Source organism: Zonotrichia albicollis, chromosome Z (assembly GCF_047830755.1).
Source record: "Zonotrichia albicollis isolate bZonAlb1 chromosome Z, bZonAlb1.hap1, whole genome shotgun sequence".
Taxonomy (NCBI): Eukaryota; Metazoa; Chordata; class Aves; order Passeriformes; family Passerellidae; genus Zonotrichia; species Zonotrichia albicollis.
Window position 1 is genome coordinate 29,889,026 of NC_133860.1, and position 16,518 is coordinate 29,905,543.

A 16,518-nucleotide genomic window follows, 5' to 3' on the forward strand; every position below is an offset into this window, starting at 1 on the left:
ACATTATCGTGGATGCTATTACGAACTGGAGAACCAGAAGATGGTGGGCGTGGATCTCGTGTTAGTGCCTTTATTATCCTCTGGTTCCAGGACGTTTTCTTCTGTATCTCTCCCTTTAAGATGCTGTAAACTAACCAAATTGCTAAGAATACAATTAGTAAGAGTATCACACTCTCAATGATAGATTTAATCCATGAATTCACATTCCACCCTAATCCTTTAAAGACTTTTTCCTAACCAGCTTGGAGCCAAATCCTTTTGCTCTTCTTGTGCTTCATGCTGTATTTGTTTCAACTGATTGATGTCATATTCTACATCTGCAGTTACATTTGGGATATGAACGCAGCAATGATCTGTCCCTTTAAAAATCCACATACTCCGTGCTGTTTCAGGAGTAACAAATCTAGGGCTAATCGATTGTGTAAAGTCATTTTTGTGGTGGCTTGTATTTGTATATTTAATTCTTTAAATCCTTCCCGGGTGACTTTTGCCAGTCTACCTACCTGACCTGTAAGTTTGTACAGCATCTCTCTACTCTGATAATTTGCTATAGGACCAAGCAATGACTCTAGGGCCCATCCAAATTTCACTCCACCAGAGGGTTCTTGCCAAGTGTCATCTGGATTTTCATTGTCTAGATTTTCGTCTTGCTCTTATCTGCAGAAGTTCACATTTTCCATTAAATGGGGACTTTTTCCAAACTGGACATGAGGTTGGGAGGCCTAATCTCCTTTACTTTCCCGCCTACAGGCAGATGTGTTGTCCAGGTACCATCACTTGCTGCCCATACAAATTGTCCTGGACCTTGGACTGTAACCCTGGTACACCCTGTAATTACTCTGTTATTCACTCTGCCTTGTTTATGTTTGATCCCTCTGCAAGCACAACCAATTTGTAGGGCTGTTGCCAGGGGTGGCATCTGTTTTATCCCTACATCATCTGAAGTGCAGTCGTAAGTTTTATTACATGTCCACCAACTTACTTTGTCTGCCCTTGTTCTGCTACTAGTGTCAGTGTTCGTTATTGCTGGAGCTGTTTCATTCTCGGGGCCTTCCCACTTAATACACCAAGGGGTGTTTGCCATATATTGGAATCTTTGAAAAATACTCACAGACCACGCACTGTCCCAAGGCTCTATCTGATCTTTCTGATCCTTGGCCTCACATTTCCATACCAGAGTGGTTTCTGTAACATTTTCTGTAATCTTTTTATAGTGTGGTAAATGGCATTGCCATTATGTGATGCCTCTTGATTCTCCCATAGGGGTTCCTAGAATGCCATCACTTAGAACACAGTCTTTCTCACTCATGGGTCTCATCTATGTTCCTATTTTCTCCCAAGTTTCATTGATTACTTGCCTCAATTCGGGTACATGTTTATATGTAATTGTTTTGTTCTTTTGTATTTCAGGTAGTTTTGATGTTATGATTCCCCAGTTTACTGAGTCTCCTGCTGCCTTTGGTAATGGCAGACAGGCAGTTATTCGACTGGTGTTTTGCATTTTCGCAAAATCTTTGACTAATCCAATCATTACATTCTCAGCCCGAACTGCATTAGAAACCTTTATCACCTGTGTTTCTGTTTGTGCCTCTCTCTTCATTCTAGAATGAAGAGTGGTTAGTTGATCATTTTGCATTTCACATCCCAAAGATATTAATAACCATAACATTAGCACAATTACTGATAGCATTCTGAAAGCAATTAAACACGTCTTATCTTCAGCCTTTGTTCATTCCAGAGTTTATACAGTCTGTGATCCAGGATGGACTTTCTTCACTCAGGTATAGTGAATCCAGGGGTCCACGCTGGCTACTTTGACTGCTGTAAAGGTGGTCAGTAGTACCTGATGGGGTCCACTCCACTTTTCTTTCAGCAGTTCCTCGTTCCAGTTCTTGATGTACACCTCGTCTCCTGGATGTATGTTATGAACCAGGTTCTCAAGAGTCAGGGGTCTATTCCACACGAGTATACTCCGGAGCCGAGTTAAAGTTTTCCTGAGAGACAGAACATAATTATACACTTCCTGCTTTCCTGTGATGTGTACATATGGGCTAGGCTCAGGGGATTCATGTGGTTTCCTGTACAATATCTCATAAGGACTGACTGACATCCCACTCCTAGGCTTTACCTGAATCCGCAGCAGTGCTATTGGCAAAGCCTGGGGCCACTGCAATTTGGCTTCTTGGCATAATTTACTGATTTGCCTTTTTAGTGTCTGATTCATCCTCTCTACCTGTCCACTTGACTGGGGTCTCCACGGTGTGTGGAGTTCCCAAGTTATCCCCAGCAATCTACTTACCTCTCTTACTATTGTAGCTATGAAATGGGGTCCCCTATCTGGGGTACCCCGAATCTGGGAATAATCTCCTGTAGTAACCACTTAACTGTTTCCTTTGCTTGTTTCGTGCGACAGGGAAGGACTTCTGGCCACCCAGAGAATGTGTCAACCCCCACTAACAGGTATTTGTATCCTCGAGTTCTTGGTAGTTCTACAAAATCTACCTGCCAATAGTCTCCTGGCTCTATTGCTGTCCAAATTCTTCCTAGCTGTGCCTGTCACCTGGCCACTGGGTTGTTTTTCAAGCAGATAGCACATTTTGACATTACTGATTTTGCCGTTGTTAACATCCGTACTGAAATTAAACTCTGCTTTAGCAATTTTACCAATGCCTCTGCTCCCCAGTGACATTTGTTATGCTTAATTTGTAGACCTTCTCTCATTATCAAGGGGGGTACCACTATTTGTCCTTGTGCAGTCACATACCATCCCTCTGAATTCTTTTGTGCGTTTAGCAAACATGCCAGTCTCTCATCTTCTACTGGATATTTTGGTTTTGGAGGCAAATTGAATTGGGATACATTAAGCTTCAAAGGTATCATTGCCATCGTTGTTTGTACCTCTTGAGCAACCTGTTGGGCTGCCCAGTCTGCCGTTCGATTTCCCTCACAGATTTTGGAGTTTCCTGATTAGTGTGCTTTGTAGTGTATGATTGCCACTTGTTCAGGTTTTTGTACTGCCTTTATCAATTGCAGGACTGCATCCTGATGTTTAATGTGCATACCCCGAGAAGATAACAATCCTCTTTCTTTCCACAGTGCTCTGTGTACATGCACCACTCCAAAAGCATTTTTTGAGTCAGTCAGTCCAGATATTTACCTTTTCCCCTTCACTTAATTCTAGTGCCCTAGTTAGAGCAACCAGTTCTGCCTTCTGGGCAGATGTATTTGGTGGTAATGCCTTTGCCTCCACTACTGTATTGATTGTTGTTACCGCATATCCAGCGTATCTGGTTCCGTTTTCCACGAAGCTGCTCCCATCTGTAAACAGCTCCCACTCCAGCTGCTGCTCTAGTGGGACGTCTTTCAGGTCTTCTCTTGCTGAGTAGGTGTACTCTATTACTTCTACACAGTTGTGTTCTAATGGGCCTTCTTCAGTTGTGGTACCTATGAACAGAGCTGGATTCAAAAGGTTAGTTGTTTTTACTGTGACATCATTCTGCTCAGTCAGGACTACCTGGAATTTCATCATCCTGCTGGGAAATAGCCAATGGCCCCCCTTTTGTTCTAAGACAGTGGTTACCATGTGTGGTACATAGACATCTATGTGCCTTCCCGTAGTAAGTTTCCTGGCTTCTTGTATCAGGATCACAGTAGCTGCGACTGCCCACAGACATGGGGGCCACCCGGCACTTATGTTGTCGAGTTGTTTGGGAAAGTAGCCCACTGGCCTTTTCCAGCTTCCCAGACATTGGGTCAGGACTCCTAGTGCTAGGCGCAGCCTTTCATATACAAACAGCTGAAAATCTTTAGACAGATCGGGTAACCCTAGTGCTGGAGCAGTTGTCAGTGCTTCCTTCAATTTTAGGAAGGCTTCTTTCTGTGGTTTGCCCCAGGTGAGTGGCTGAGTCTTCTGAGCTTCATACAGGGGTTTCGCAATCAGTCAATAGTCCATGATCCACACCATCCTGCCATCCCCAGAAAGACTCGCAGCTCATGTAAATTCTGGGGCTCTGGAGTAGCACAAATAGCTTGGATATGGTTAGTACCTAGTTTTCAGTGCCCTTGTGAAATTTAAATCTCAGTATTTACCTTTATACAGGTATACTTTTTCTTCTGTAGTTTTAGTATATCATCAACATACTGCAACACTAATTGGTCTCTTGTTACTTGCCCATTTTTGGTCCAAATCTCCAGTTCCTTTGCCAGTTAGCTTCCAAATAGGGTCGGCGAGTTCTTGTTGTGTCCAGGTGAGCTGGGTCTTTCTTCTGTTCCCTGGGTTTTTCCACTCAAAGACAAACAGTTTCCTACTTTCTTTGTCAAAGGGTATGCAAAGAAAGGCATATTTTGAATCAATTACAGTAAACCACTTATATATCTCCTTTACAGGCATTAGCAATGTGTGAGAATTTGTTACCACTGGATAAATTTCCTTTTTATTTATTGCTCTCAAATCCTGCACTAACCTATATTCTCCTATTTGGTTTCTTTACTGGAAATATTGGTGGATTAAATTCTATTGTATATTTGTGGCGAGTTCTTGAACCTGTTCCACAGGTTCAGCTAGTTATATTCTCCTAACACCATGGCTTTGGCAGCGTTTCCCTGCTGGAACTGAATGTCCTGGTGAAACAATTCTGGACAATCTTGCTTCCAATGTCCCATCCCTTTGCAATATGCACATTGATTCAGGCTTAACCTCTGGGTAACTGGTCTCCTACCCCTACCATTCCTTTTACGCCCCCTGAAATTTGGGTTCCCTTTCCCCTGTATTACTGCCAAAAGATTCTGCTGCTGCCTTTTACTAGCTTCTTTTCCCCGATTGTTATATACCTTCCAGGCTACCTCAAGTAGCTTATCCAAATTCCTTAATTCCTCTCCTTCTAATTTTTGCAATTTTCTATGAATGTCATCCTGTGATTGGCCCGAGAATATGAGAGCGAGCTGAACCTTTGCTTGTTCTGTATCCATTTGGAGGTCTGTATATTTCCTTGCTACTTCCTTAAGCCTCTCCAAAAACGCAGTGGGAGATTCCTTCTTTTCCTGTCGAACCTCATATAGTTTGGACCAATTTATAGTTTTAGACACAGCATTCTGAACTCCTATTTGGATCCACTCTTGATACTTCCCTAATTTCCTTATATCGCACAATAAATTAGGGTCCCAATTTGGATCCTCAATTGGGAAATTCACATCCACATTCCCTGTTACTAGCCCATTTCTAATATCTTCTCTTGCCCTCTCTTTTGGCTGCCTTAAGTACCATTTCTTTTTCAGTAGAATCCATCAGAGTATCTAATATTACTTGTATGTTATCCCAGTCAGGATTTTGAGTTTTCATAACCATTTTTACTACTTGTGCCATTTTATCAGGATTTTCTCTATAAGTTCCGGCTGACTGTTTCCAAATAACTAAGTCTGCAGGGAGAAAAGGCACTTTTGCAAATACTGGCCCTTCCACTCCGACTTCTTGTCGCAAGGGGGCAATCACAGTCCGTTTTTGTTTGCTTATGCCTTTCCTATCTACAACTGGGGCAAGCTTTGACTGACTCCGGGTTCTGTGGGCTATTGGGGTCCCTGATTCATTACCATTGCTATCTTTTTCACTTGCATACCTCTTTCTCCTTTCTATCACAGTTACGTTTTGCTCATCTTCCGAGGAAGAGGGATTGGGTGATGATGGGAGAGGAGGATAAAGAGGGAAAGGTGTACTAGACGAGACGGGTTCAGGACTAGTTGGGTGAGGAGCAGGCAGTGGGATAGGGACAGATGAAACAGGTGAAATAGGTGGGATAGAGTTAGGTTCTCTTGTTCCTATTGGAGCTACTTGTAAATCAGTATCTGTATAATTTTCCCTACTCAAGATTTCTTTTAACGCCAAGTGTTCTAAACAACGTTCCTCACAAACCCCACACTTTGCAGATGTTTTAACCACTAACAATCCACATTCATCCTGCCATTCGGGCTTTCCCCGTAAATAGAAAAACAGATCAACATATGGTACTTCATCCCATTTTCCTTCTTGTTTACAAAATGACATTAACTGCAAAATAGTGTTATATTGCAGAGTACCGTATTTTGGCCATTTTTCACTGTGCTCCAAGGCATATTCTGGCCACCATGAATTACAATAATCAATCAACGTAGTTTTACATAATTCTTCCCCAAAGTTATCCTGTTTCCAATGTGCTAATAAGCACCCCAAAGGAGAAATTTGCGGGATAGGGGTGTTACTGCCCAAAATCCCTTTAAGTTTCTCCATTTCAAATACACCACAAATGCTGAACCCGCAACGCTTTCACAATTGTCTTACAGAATGGCGCCTAGGCTTGTACCACCAGGAATTCCTTCAGCCCAACCAAGCATAGCTTTTGCTGCGTCTTATTTGGCAGGCATCCAAAACCAAACCAAAGTAAAAAAAAAGCACCTTACCTTTCTCCTGGGGACGTTTGTGAGCGGCGGAAGCGGTCGAGGCTGATGGGCTCCCCAAGAATCCCTCGGTGCCGGCTGGAGTGTGATCAAGTCGCGAACTCGCTCAGCAGCACTCACAGGGGTCCCATCTGGGGTCGCCAAAATGTTAGCATTCAAAAACACATAATCACGGAGGGATTATATGCAATGCTTTTTATTAAGAGCTCTGGGTGTCAGGGGTATATTCAACCCAAATCTGACTCCAACCATACATCCGAAATGATCATGTTTTTATACTTTGTCATTATATAACTTTCATGTTAATTATTAAACTTATATTGTTCTATTGTATACCTAAATTTAGCCCCCCTCTGAATTTCCAACATAGTTTCTCATTATTCTTCTTATGGTTATATAATAATTATATTTAATTACTAAAAAATCATCACATCTAACAATTATATAATTTATCATACTACTTATGCAGGTGCAGTTGATCTGGGAAAGCACAAAGCTTAACATTTTAGATTCTATCTTTAACTTTTTCCAGGGCTCCACTATCATCATGGAGTCTCTTCCACAAGAGGCAGTTCTCTGTGAACTTTTCCAATGTGATTCTAATTTTCACGAGTAGCAGCCCTGCCCAAATTTGCTGCAACATGAGTCACTTCCAAGGGCAAAGAAGTCTTTCCACAACTGTTTTTTCATGGACCATTTGGTTCATGGGGTTTTAAGGATAAGCTGTTCTAGTATAAAAGCAAAGATATTTTTCTTCTATCTCTGGAAGCAAGACTTCTCTCTCTCTTTCAAGTCTTTCACTTGATCACAGCTTCTCAGCATCCACACGTTCCAGGATGAGCACCTTTTTCTCACAGGCTGCAGGTGATTTCTGTATTCCCCCCACGTACTTAATGAATTACAAGGAAATAGATTGTTGTGTTATAGTCCTCACCACAGCTTGCAGGAGAGTTTCAGCTCTGAGGCCCAAAGCACCTCCTCCTCCTCCTCCCTCTTCTGCACCAACCTTAGTGCCGCCATGTTGTTCTCCTCGCATGTCTTCCCCTTTTCCTTTTCTTTGACTCAGGAGAGAATCAGTGTTCGTAAGTCTATTTGTTCTCAGGTTCTATCAATTGAAAAGTTTTATAGACCTCTGCAGCGTTGAAAGGTTGATCCCATCCAGGCTTCACACTGGGCAATTGCTTGCCATGCCCCTCACAGCTGATCACATGGCTCCCACTGGCACCACATGGGACGCACCAGCTGCCAGCTCTACTCAGTGCCTCTCTTCATGCAGTGCACCAAAAAGGGGAAAAAAAATCCACTGCCACCACTTCTGGCCATTCTGTTGGCAACATGGCTGGCTAAAAGCAGCTAAGCAAATAAAGTTCGTTGTGAGCCACACTGAGATAGCCGCGCCACATGGCGCCACCCTGGCTGTGCCCATCTTGGCTGTGCTGTCCTGGCCACATGGCCAGCCCTGGACCAGGAAGACCCTGGCACCTACCCAGCTCTCCAAGGAAGAAAAAGAGAGTTCCCAAGGTTTTGTCTTTCATAAATAATCATAGAGGCATCAATTACAAGCTTTTTTAATTGACTTAGCAGTGTGCCTATTCTCAGAGGGAGCCAGCAATTGGTTTTGCCTGGCATGGAGGAAGTTTTAGCAGCTCCTCATATAAATATCACTTTCATGGCTGGCTTCTTCCCTCCTGAACAAAAATAAACCCATGCAAAACCAACAAGAGAATTTCCCAGCTACTGAGATGATGTCAGACATGAAAGAATGGAGATATCAGTACAAGCAAAACAGAAAAGCATACTGACAGTGTTTACTTATCTGGAAGTGTCTATAATGCTGAATACACCAAGCAGTGATGTCTCCTAGAAACTAATTTTTACAGGAGTATTAGCAATTCTTACCTGATTTTAATTAATTGAGCATCACTTGCCAACATTACTACATAGCCAAGGAATGCATGTATCCCAGTACAAATGCTCTCCTCGTCATGTGTCTTTGCTTACACAAATAATAGTTGTAACCAAATATTTTAAATAATGCAGTTGAAAATAATAACAATATGAAACTTATAATATAAATCACATTATGTAACTTAAGACAAAGTTTTCAAAAACACATTAGTTCAACCCCACATGTGCTATTTGATAAAGAAAGTGCCTTTTTTATGCAAAAAATTGTTTGATACTCAGTATTCTAGTTATGTGAACTTTTAACTTGTCAGACTGTTGTAACATACTTGAATATTACAGTAATTTAATTAAAAGGTTGCCTGCAACAATATGCCTGACTAATAATTGAAGAACATTAGGTGTTGATTTCAGTTAATAGTGAAGTTTATCTAAAAACAAATCCCTTCTGTGGCCAAAAGGACAAGTGTTCCCCAATAACAGTGGCAGGGATACTGTAGAATAAGTTTGTTTACTTGATTAAAAAACACAGCCTTGGAATTATAATGATGAGAGATAAAACATCTCTGTAAGTATTGTGTGGCACTTCAAATAAAGTGCTATTGTTTTCCAACCCTTCGAAGGGCAGGATACTTGCGCTAATGTCCTTGGTCTATTAAAGATTAGTATCTATAATCAGGCGCTGTGTGTTTCAAATAAGCACTTAAGACAAGAAGCAAACAGTTATAAGTACTTCACATACATATCCTTGTGAGGGGTATTTAAGAGGAAATGTAGATTTGCTCTTGATTTGTTTTTCTATTTTTTTTATTCCAGCACACAGGGGAGAGCTTAGAATCGATACTGTCTCTGGAACCGACACAACATCCACTGTGGCAGCAGGCAGAACTATGCCTGTATCCAGCGTACCCTCCAGTGTGGTACCACATGGAACGCCCACGCGGCTTGTGACTGACAGGCTCTCCATTGTGGCACCAGACAGAACTGTGCCTGTATCCAGCGTACCTTCCAGTGTGATACCACATGGAACGCCCACGCGGCATGCGACTGACAGGCTCTCCATTGTGGCACCAGACAGAACTGTGCCTGTATCCAGCGTACCCTCCAGTGTGGCACCACGTGGAACACCCACTCTGTATGCGACTGACAGGCTCTCCATTGTGGCACCAGACAGAACTGTGCCTGTATCCAGCGTACCCTCCAGTGTGATACCACGTGGAACGCCCACTCTGTATGCGACTGACAGGCTCTCCAGTGTGGCACCAGACAGAACTGTGCCTGTATCCAGCGTACCCTCCAGTGTGGTACCACGTGGAACACCCACTCTGTATGCGACTGACAGGCTTTCCAGTGTGGCACCAGACAGAACTGTGCCTGTATCCAGCGTACCCTCCAGTGTGGCACCACGTGGAACGCCCACTCTGTATGCGACTGACAGGCTCTCCATTGTGGCACCAGACAGAACTGTGCCTGTATCCAGCGTACCCTCCAGTGTGGCACCACGTGGAACACCCACTCTGTATGCAACTGACAGGCTCTCCAGTGTGGCACCAGACAGAACTGTGCCTGTATCCAGCGTACCCTCCAGTGTGATACCGCGTGGAACGCCTACTCTGTATGCGACTGACAGGCTCTCCATTGTGGCACCAGACAGAACTGTGCCTGTATCCAGCGTACCCTCCAGTGTGGCACCACGTGGAACACCCACTCTGTATGCGACTGACAGGCTCTCCAGTGTGGCACCAGACAGAACTGTGCCTGTATCCAGCGTACCCTCCAGTGTGATACCGCGTGGAACGCCTACTCTGTATGCGACTGACAGGCTCTCCATTGTGGCACCAGACAGAACTGTGCCTGTATCCAGCGTACCCTCCAGTGTGGCACCACGTGGAACACCCACTCTGTATGCGACTGACAGGCTCTCCAGTGTGGCACCAGACAGAACTGTGCCTGTATCCAGCGTACCCTCCAGTGTGATACCGCGTGGAACACCCACTCTGTATGCGACTGACAGGCTCTCCATTGTGGCACCAGACAGAACTGTGCCTGTATCCAGCGTACCCTCCAGTGTGGCACCACGTGGAACGCCTACTCTGTATGCGACTGACAGGCTCTCCATTGTGGCACCAGACAGAACTGTGCCTGTATCCAGCGTACCCTCCAGTGTGGCACCATGCAGAACGTGCACTCTGTATACAACCGACACATCATCCAATGTGACCCCAGACAGAACAAGTGTTGGATCATCAATGGACATGTCTTCCCACAGGATATCCAGCAGAAGTTACAGTTTGTCTGCAAGCAACATACCCTCCATTGTGACACCAGACAGATCAGGTTTTGGATCATCAATGGACATATCCTCCCACGGGATGTCCGACAGAATGTACTCTCTCTCTCCAACTGACACATTCTCCAGTGTGACACCAAGCAGAACAGGTTTTGGATCCTCAATAGACATGTCTTCCCATGCGGCACTTGACAGAATGTACCCTCTGTCTTCAACCGACACACTCTCCATTCTGATACCAGAGAAAGCAGGTTATGAATCATCAATGGACATGTCCCCCCATGGGGTACGTGACAGGATGTACACTCCATCTGCAACCGACACACTCTCCGTTCTGATACCAGAGAAGACAGGTTATGAATCATCAATGGACATGTCCCCCCAGGGAGTACGCGACAAAATATACATTCTGTCTCCATCTGACAAATTCTCCATTGTGACACCAGAGAAAAAAGGCCTTGGATCATCAATGGACATGTCCCCCCGTGGGGTACATGACAGAATATACACTCCATCTGCATCCGACACACTCTCCATTTTGACACTAGAGAAAAAAGTTTTCGGATCATCAATGGACACGTCCTCCCATGGAATATCCGACAGAATGGACCTTCTGTCTCCAACCGACACATCCTCCAGTGTGACACCAAGCAGAACAGGTTTTGGATCATCAATGGACATATCCTCTTATGGGACACACGACAGAATGTACCATCTGTCTTCAACCAACACATCCTCCAGTCTGACACCAAGCAGAACAGGTTTTGGATCATCAATGGACATATCCTCTTATGGGACACACGACAGAATGTACCCTCTGTCTTCAACCAATACATCCTCCAGTGTGACACCAAGCAGAACAGGTTTTGGATCATCAATGGACATATCCTCCCATGACAGAAGTTTCAGTTGGTCTGCAAGCAGCATACCCTCCAGTGTGACATCAGACTGTCCAATATGTCCACCAATGACCCAAAACCTAAGTACAAGTTTTGGATCATCAATGGTCATATCCTCTTATGGGACACACGACAGAATGTACCCTCTGTCTTCAACCAACACATCCTCCAGTGGGACACCAAGCAGAGAAAGCATTGGGTCATCAAGGGAAACATTCACCAACCTGACACCAACTAGAAACAGTACTGGATCATCAGTGGGTGCATCCTCCCATATGACAGGGAGCAGAACTGGTACTGGATCTTCAGTCAACAAAACCACACAGAACTAGTTCTTTGCCTTCAGTCAAGTCTTTCAGCCTGAAGGTCTTTCCCAGCACCAGAAGAAATCAGGGAATTTAATTATTGGATGTGACAGTTTTCTTGAGCAATATCCTAGCTTCTCTTCAGAAGAAAAAAATCCATCAATGTAAAAGGACCTGATTAAAGTACAATTAGAAAAGGAGTAATTAAAGTACCAACCTTTATATTGTAGTTCAGTGTATGTAGTTTTGGTTGTGACAGCTATAGGTGGCCTAAAGCTTCACAGATTATGTGGCATAACAAGACAGCAACTCAACCAGCCTAATCCATTGGATAGTAGAAGCAAACAAGTCCCCGGGTGTGTTACTGATAGGCTGGATTCAAGTTCAAACAGGGGACTTCAGCCAATCCCTTTGAACAATGAATGCACCCATATCATTGGCCAGTGAGCTGGTGGAGCTAAGACCCTTGTCCAGTCAGCTATGTAAGAGTGGGAAATTTGAAGGCCCTATAGAAGAGGGTGTCTTTTGTTGGTTTTCCCAGCTTTTACAGAGAGGGGGCAACTGAGAGGCATTTAAAGAGATTTCATTCCATTATCGGTCTCGATGAATAGTGAAGACACAAGAGATGTAAATCTCAACGCCATTTCTTCAGAAGCCAACCTATTTCCTGGTTACAATACCTTATAAATGGTTTTCAACCTATTAGCTTTTGCCGCACAATGCTGCTCTTAACTCTAACACCAATCACCTCTATTTTCCCCCATATGGTTCTGCTACAATACATCTTTCACAGTTCTAATGCTCTAAAATATCTAGTCTTTTTGAAGGGCCATATTTTGAAACTTACTGAAACTTGTTTCTAGTTCAGTCTCTCTCAACAATGTCATCACTATTCCATGGCCTTCCCAAGTCAGCACACCTTATCTCAGTGTTTGCATGCAGGTGTACAAGACTGTGAGCTTTTGTCAGATTTTGAGAATTCTTCACAAATCCATTTCCCACAGCCATTCAATAAGCATTGGCTGTTGCTGCATGAACTCAGTGTGTGTATGTCAGATTCCTGTCTCTACTATCATCGACTTTTGTCTGTAATTTCATATTTTTATGAAAATATGCATTCATATCTTCACATTTCTGTGTTTCTAATTACTTGCATACCAAAGCACTTATTTTTTAATTCTTACTTACTGCAGTTGTTAATTTTTATGTAGTATATTTTAAAATGTTATAAAAAAAACACCTTTTGGGACATTTTCCTCATTCTTAAAAAGAAAAATCCATAAGCCATTTTAGTCACTGTCTCTCAAACTGTTTAATACATGTCTATTTTAAACCAGGACTACAGTACTTTAATAGGATTGAGAGAGGTCCATGAAATGGATACCAGTGATTCCTCTTGTGGAACATCATAGCCCTGCCATGAGGCTCTTTTTTTGTTGGTGTTTTGTTGTTTGTTTGGTAGTTGGTTTGGTTTTCCTTCCTCCTCACCAGTGTAACTGCAGACACACACTGAGTTGCAAACTTAAGCCAGATAAGCAGAATAAAAACAATGTGATGAGCCTTTGGGAGCACCCTTGCTGATCTTTCTGCTTTTTCAGTTGAGCAAGGCTCTGATCCAGGCAAAGAGAATGCACTTAGTGCTACACAACCATTTGGCTGGAACTCTGCTGATTTCTAGGAACAGCTGGAGGCTTCTATCTCCCCAGGATGTTTTGGCTGTCCCAGGCTTTGTTGGGTTTTGGCTGCAAATACCATTGCCTTTGCTTTCTGATCTAGAAGTACCATGGCTGGGCAAAAACTGCCCATGGGCCATATTCCAAAGGCACTTTGGTCTGGAGTCTGTGAATGAAGGAGACCCGTATCCAATTCCAAACCACATGAAAAAAATCACAAAAAAAGAAGTTCCCATCCTTAACAAACAACTGACAATTCAGAAGGGAATGTAGAGCTTATTTACAGAATGAAAAGGAAGAGAATCTTCCAGTGGAGTTGTGGTTTATAGTTTTTATTCTGACTCCCCCTCACAAGTGGCACTGGAAAAAGTCATGTCCCTGGAAGTGTCAGTGTCTTCCGTCTGCCATGAATTGTTTTGCTGCAATCAGAGGCATCACGGTGGAGAGAAGCTCAGCTGATGTTAGGAACAGGAGCTGCCCCAAGGACAAAAAAAGAAATGAACTTTTACTTCCCAAATCCATCTCCACACAGGCTCAACCAGGATTCCTGTGGTTCCCAGAAATATGCAGAAATAGGGCTGAGAAGGCCCTTTGGACATATGTGTTTGTGCCCAAGACCTTGCTGATGCCATTTGGGTTTTGCCTTTTTTCTATGTTTTCTATATTCTTTGCATATATGTTTGTAGCTCTGTATCGTACTGTACTAGTGACCAGTTTACCTAATACTTTTTCAAGTCCTTTCCCAAGTCCTTTCCCTAAGCAAAAAGACAAAATAAATTCCAGAGCTCCAAGTGCTGGGGGGTCCAAGGCCCCAATGCCATCTTGGCACACAAGAACGACTCTTGGAGATGCATTGTAATGGACAAAGTACAGCCAGTGCTAGGAGGGGGGACTCCAGAGGAAAAACTTGACCTTGCATCATCACTTGTCCTAATTAGTGCTTTTTATCAATTATGCTAATTTCCTAAAACCTACAAATATGTACTCATCTTTGGAGGGAGTGGGCTTTTGTGGACATCTTTCCATAACTGCCCCTGAAAACCTCCAAATAAAGATCCTTTTTTATATGATCTCCTTACTAAAATTATCTCTACTTTCATTTCCTGGTTGGGGAAAAGGCAACATTGCCATCACAGGCAAACGCGGCTCATAATCTCACTAATCCATTCATCAAAGTATCTTCAGTTTGCTCCTAGCTCTTTGGGAATGCTGCTTGCTGTCCAAGAATTTTGTTCTTTTCAGGAAACTTCAACATACTTGCTTAGGTTCCCCTTTCTACAGACTTGGGCTATTGTTGAAAAAAAATGAGGGGCACAAAGCATTGCTTAGGAAACTCCAACAAGTCTTAAGAAACGCTGATCCCAGTAGGTCTTAGGCTCTTGTTCTGTCAATTGACAGGGGTGTTTTAAAGGAACAGATACCAATGGAAAGAAAGAAAGATCATATTTTACTAGGAATATTAAGGCAACAGAAAAGGAAAACAATACATTCAGTAAAACTGTGTGCTTGGCTTTAGTGACAAGCAGAAACAAGCAAAGTAATCTCACCATCACCAGTGGCCTGAACGCTTTACCATTGTCCAGAGTCCACAATTGCTGTGGAGCCCCATTTCATAGAGAGGACCTGGAGAAATCTTCCCAGAACCTGGGAAAATCCTCACCTGTAGCTGAGGTATCCAAATTCACCCTGAAAGTGGGTCCAGCTTTTATAGGCCCAAATCACCAAGTCAAAGTAACTTGATTACATCTTTAGCATAGAAACACGTGGATCTGATGTCACACTTCCTGACCAGCAGAGGCAGGGGCTTGGCCAGAGCCCTGGCCTTGTCTGGAGGTTTCCCTTAAATACCCTGTGAACAAGCCTCTATTCATATCAATTGGGAAGATTTCTTAAAATTATAGATTTCTTGCAGATATTTACACAAGGTTATGTGTAAGTTTCTGAAGCACTTGTTTGGTGTTAAATGGCTAGCATAAATAATAATGATAGTGTTAGTCCCATAATGCCCAGGGTTCATCTTATAAGTCAACTTTGGCTGAGGCCTGCTGCTCAGACCTAACTACCTCAGCCCTCTTACCGTGTTCACTTTCCCAAGCAAAAGTTGTATTTGTTTAAAGTTAAATTGTAATAAGCAGTATTTAATGATATTCAATTTGTGCTACAGTAATTTCAGTTTTATTAATTTTTTTAAAAATCAAAATGTATTAAATTTGAAATGCTAAGCAACAAAATTAGGCCTAGATTTTCTATAGTGTGAATATTTGAAAGGGTTAAAAGGTTAATGTGAGGCACATAGGCAGGAATCAGATACATTGTAACCAACACAAACTAGCAATAATTAGCTAAAGACACAGGATGAAATGTGGCAAGAAATACAGAACAGAACTTGGAAAAATGAAGGACAGAGCTTGCTAAAAACAGTGAGGAAATCACTGAAACAGCAAACAAGAGACTGCACATGCCTAGAGGAGAAATGTGAAAAGGACACAGCAATGAAGACCTCCAGCCTTCATCAGGAGACCACCGAGGAAGATGGGGAGCCTTCCTCAGAGGGTCCACAGCAGTGCACTGCGCCTGTGCCTCGTGCATGCTAATGAAAATAGTGAGTTTTAAGAAATAGTTTGCATAACCACTCATTTTCTAAGGAAAACTATGAATATGCATAACCCTTTCTGTGTTTGCCTTTATTTTAAAAAAGGGCCAAGTCTCTGATATCTTGGTTAGAAAACAATTTAATTGAGAGTACAAAAGCAGTTTAAACTGATTTTATCTTTAAATTCTTTCTATAAGACTAGCATAAATTATGTTCAGATTGAAGCAGTGATGGAGAGAGATCATTCATTTGTGAGCAATTGTCCAAATTTTGCAGCAGAACTGCAACTTACACTGTTCCGTCTTGTCCTGGTTTTAGGGCAAATTTGGGAGAAAACCTCCAAAAGTGGCCCCCCTAGAAAGACAACCCACAAGGTCCCTCTCCCCACCTGGTTTGAGAAGGATTTCCTTGGAGAGAAGTGGAAAGA

The 16,518-nt window shown here is 42.9% G+C and overlaps 1 protein-coding gene across 1 annotated transcript in view; it reads left to right on the forward strand.

Moving 5' to 3' along the window:
- LOC141727249 (uncharacterized) overlaps nt 1-16,193 on the forward strand; it is a 36,988-nt gene extending 20,795 nt beyond the window's left edge. The window contains exon 5 of the mRNA XM_074533578.1: nt 9,148-16,193. The gene's annotated coding sequence lies outside the window, so the exon portion shown is untranslated. The remainder of the gene's footprint in view (nt 1-9,147) is intronic.
- The last annotated feature ends 325 nt before the right edge of the window (nt 16,194-16,518 follow it).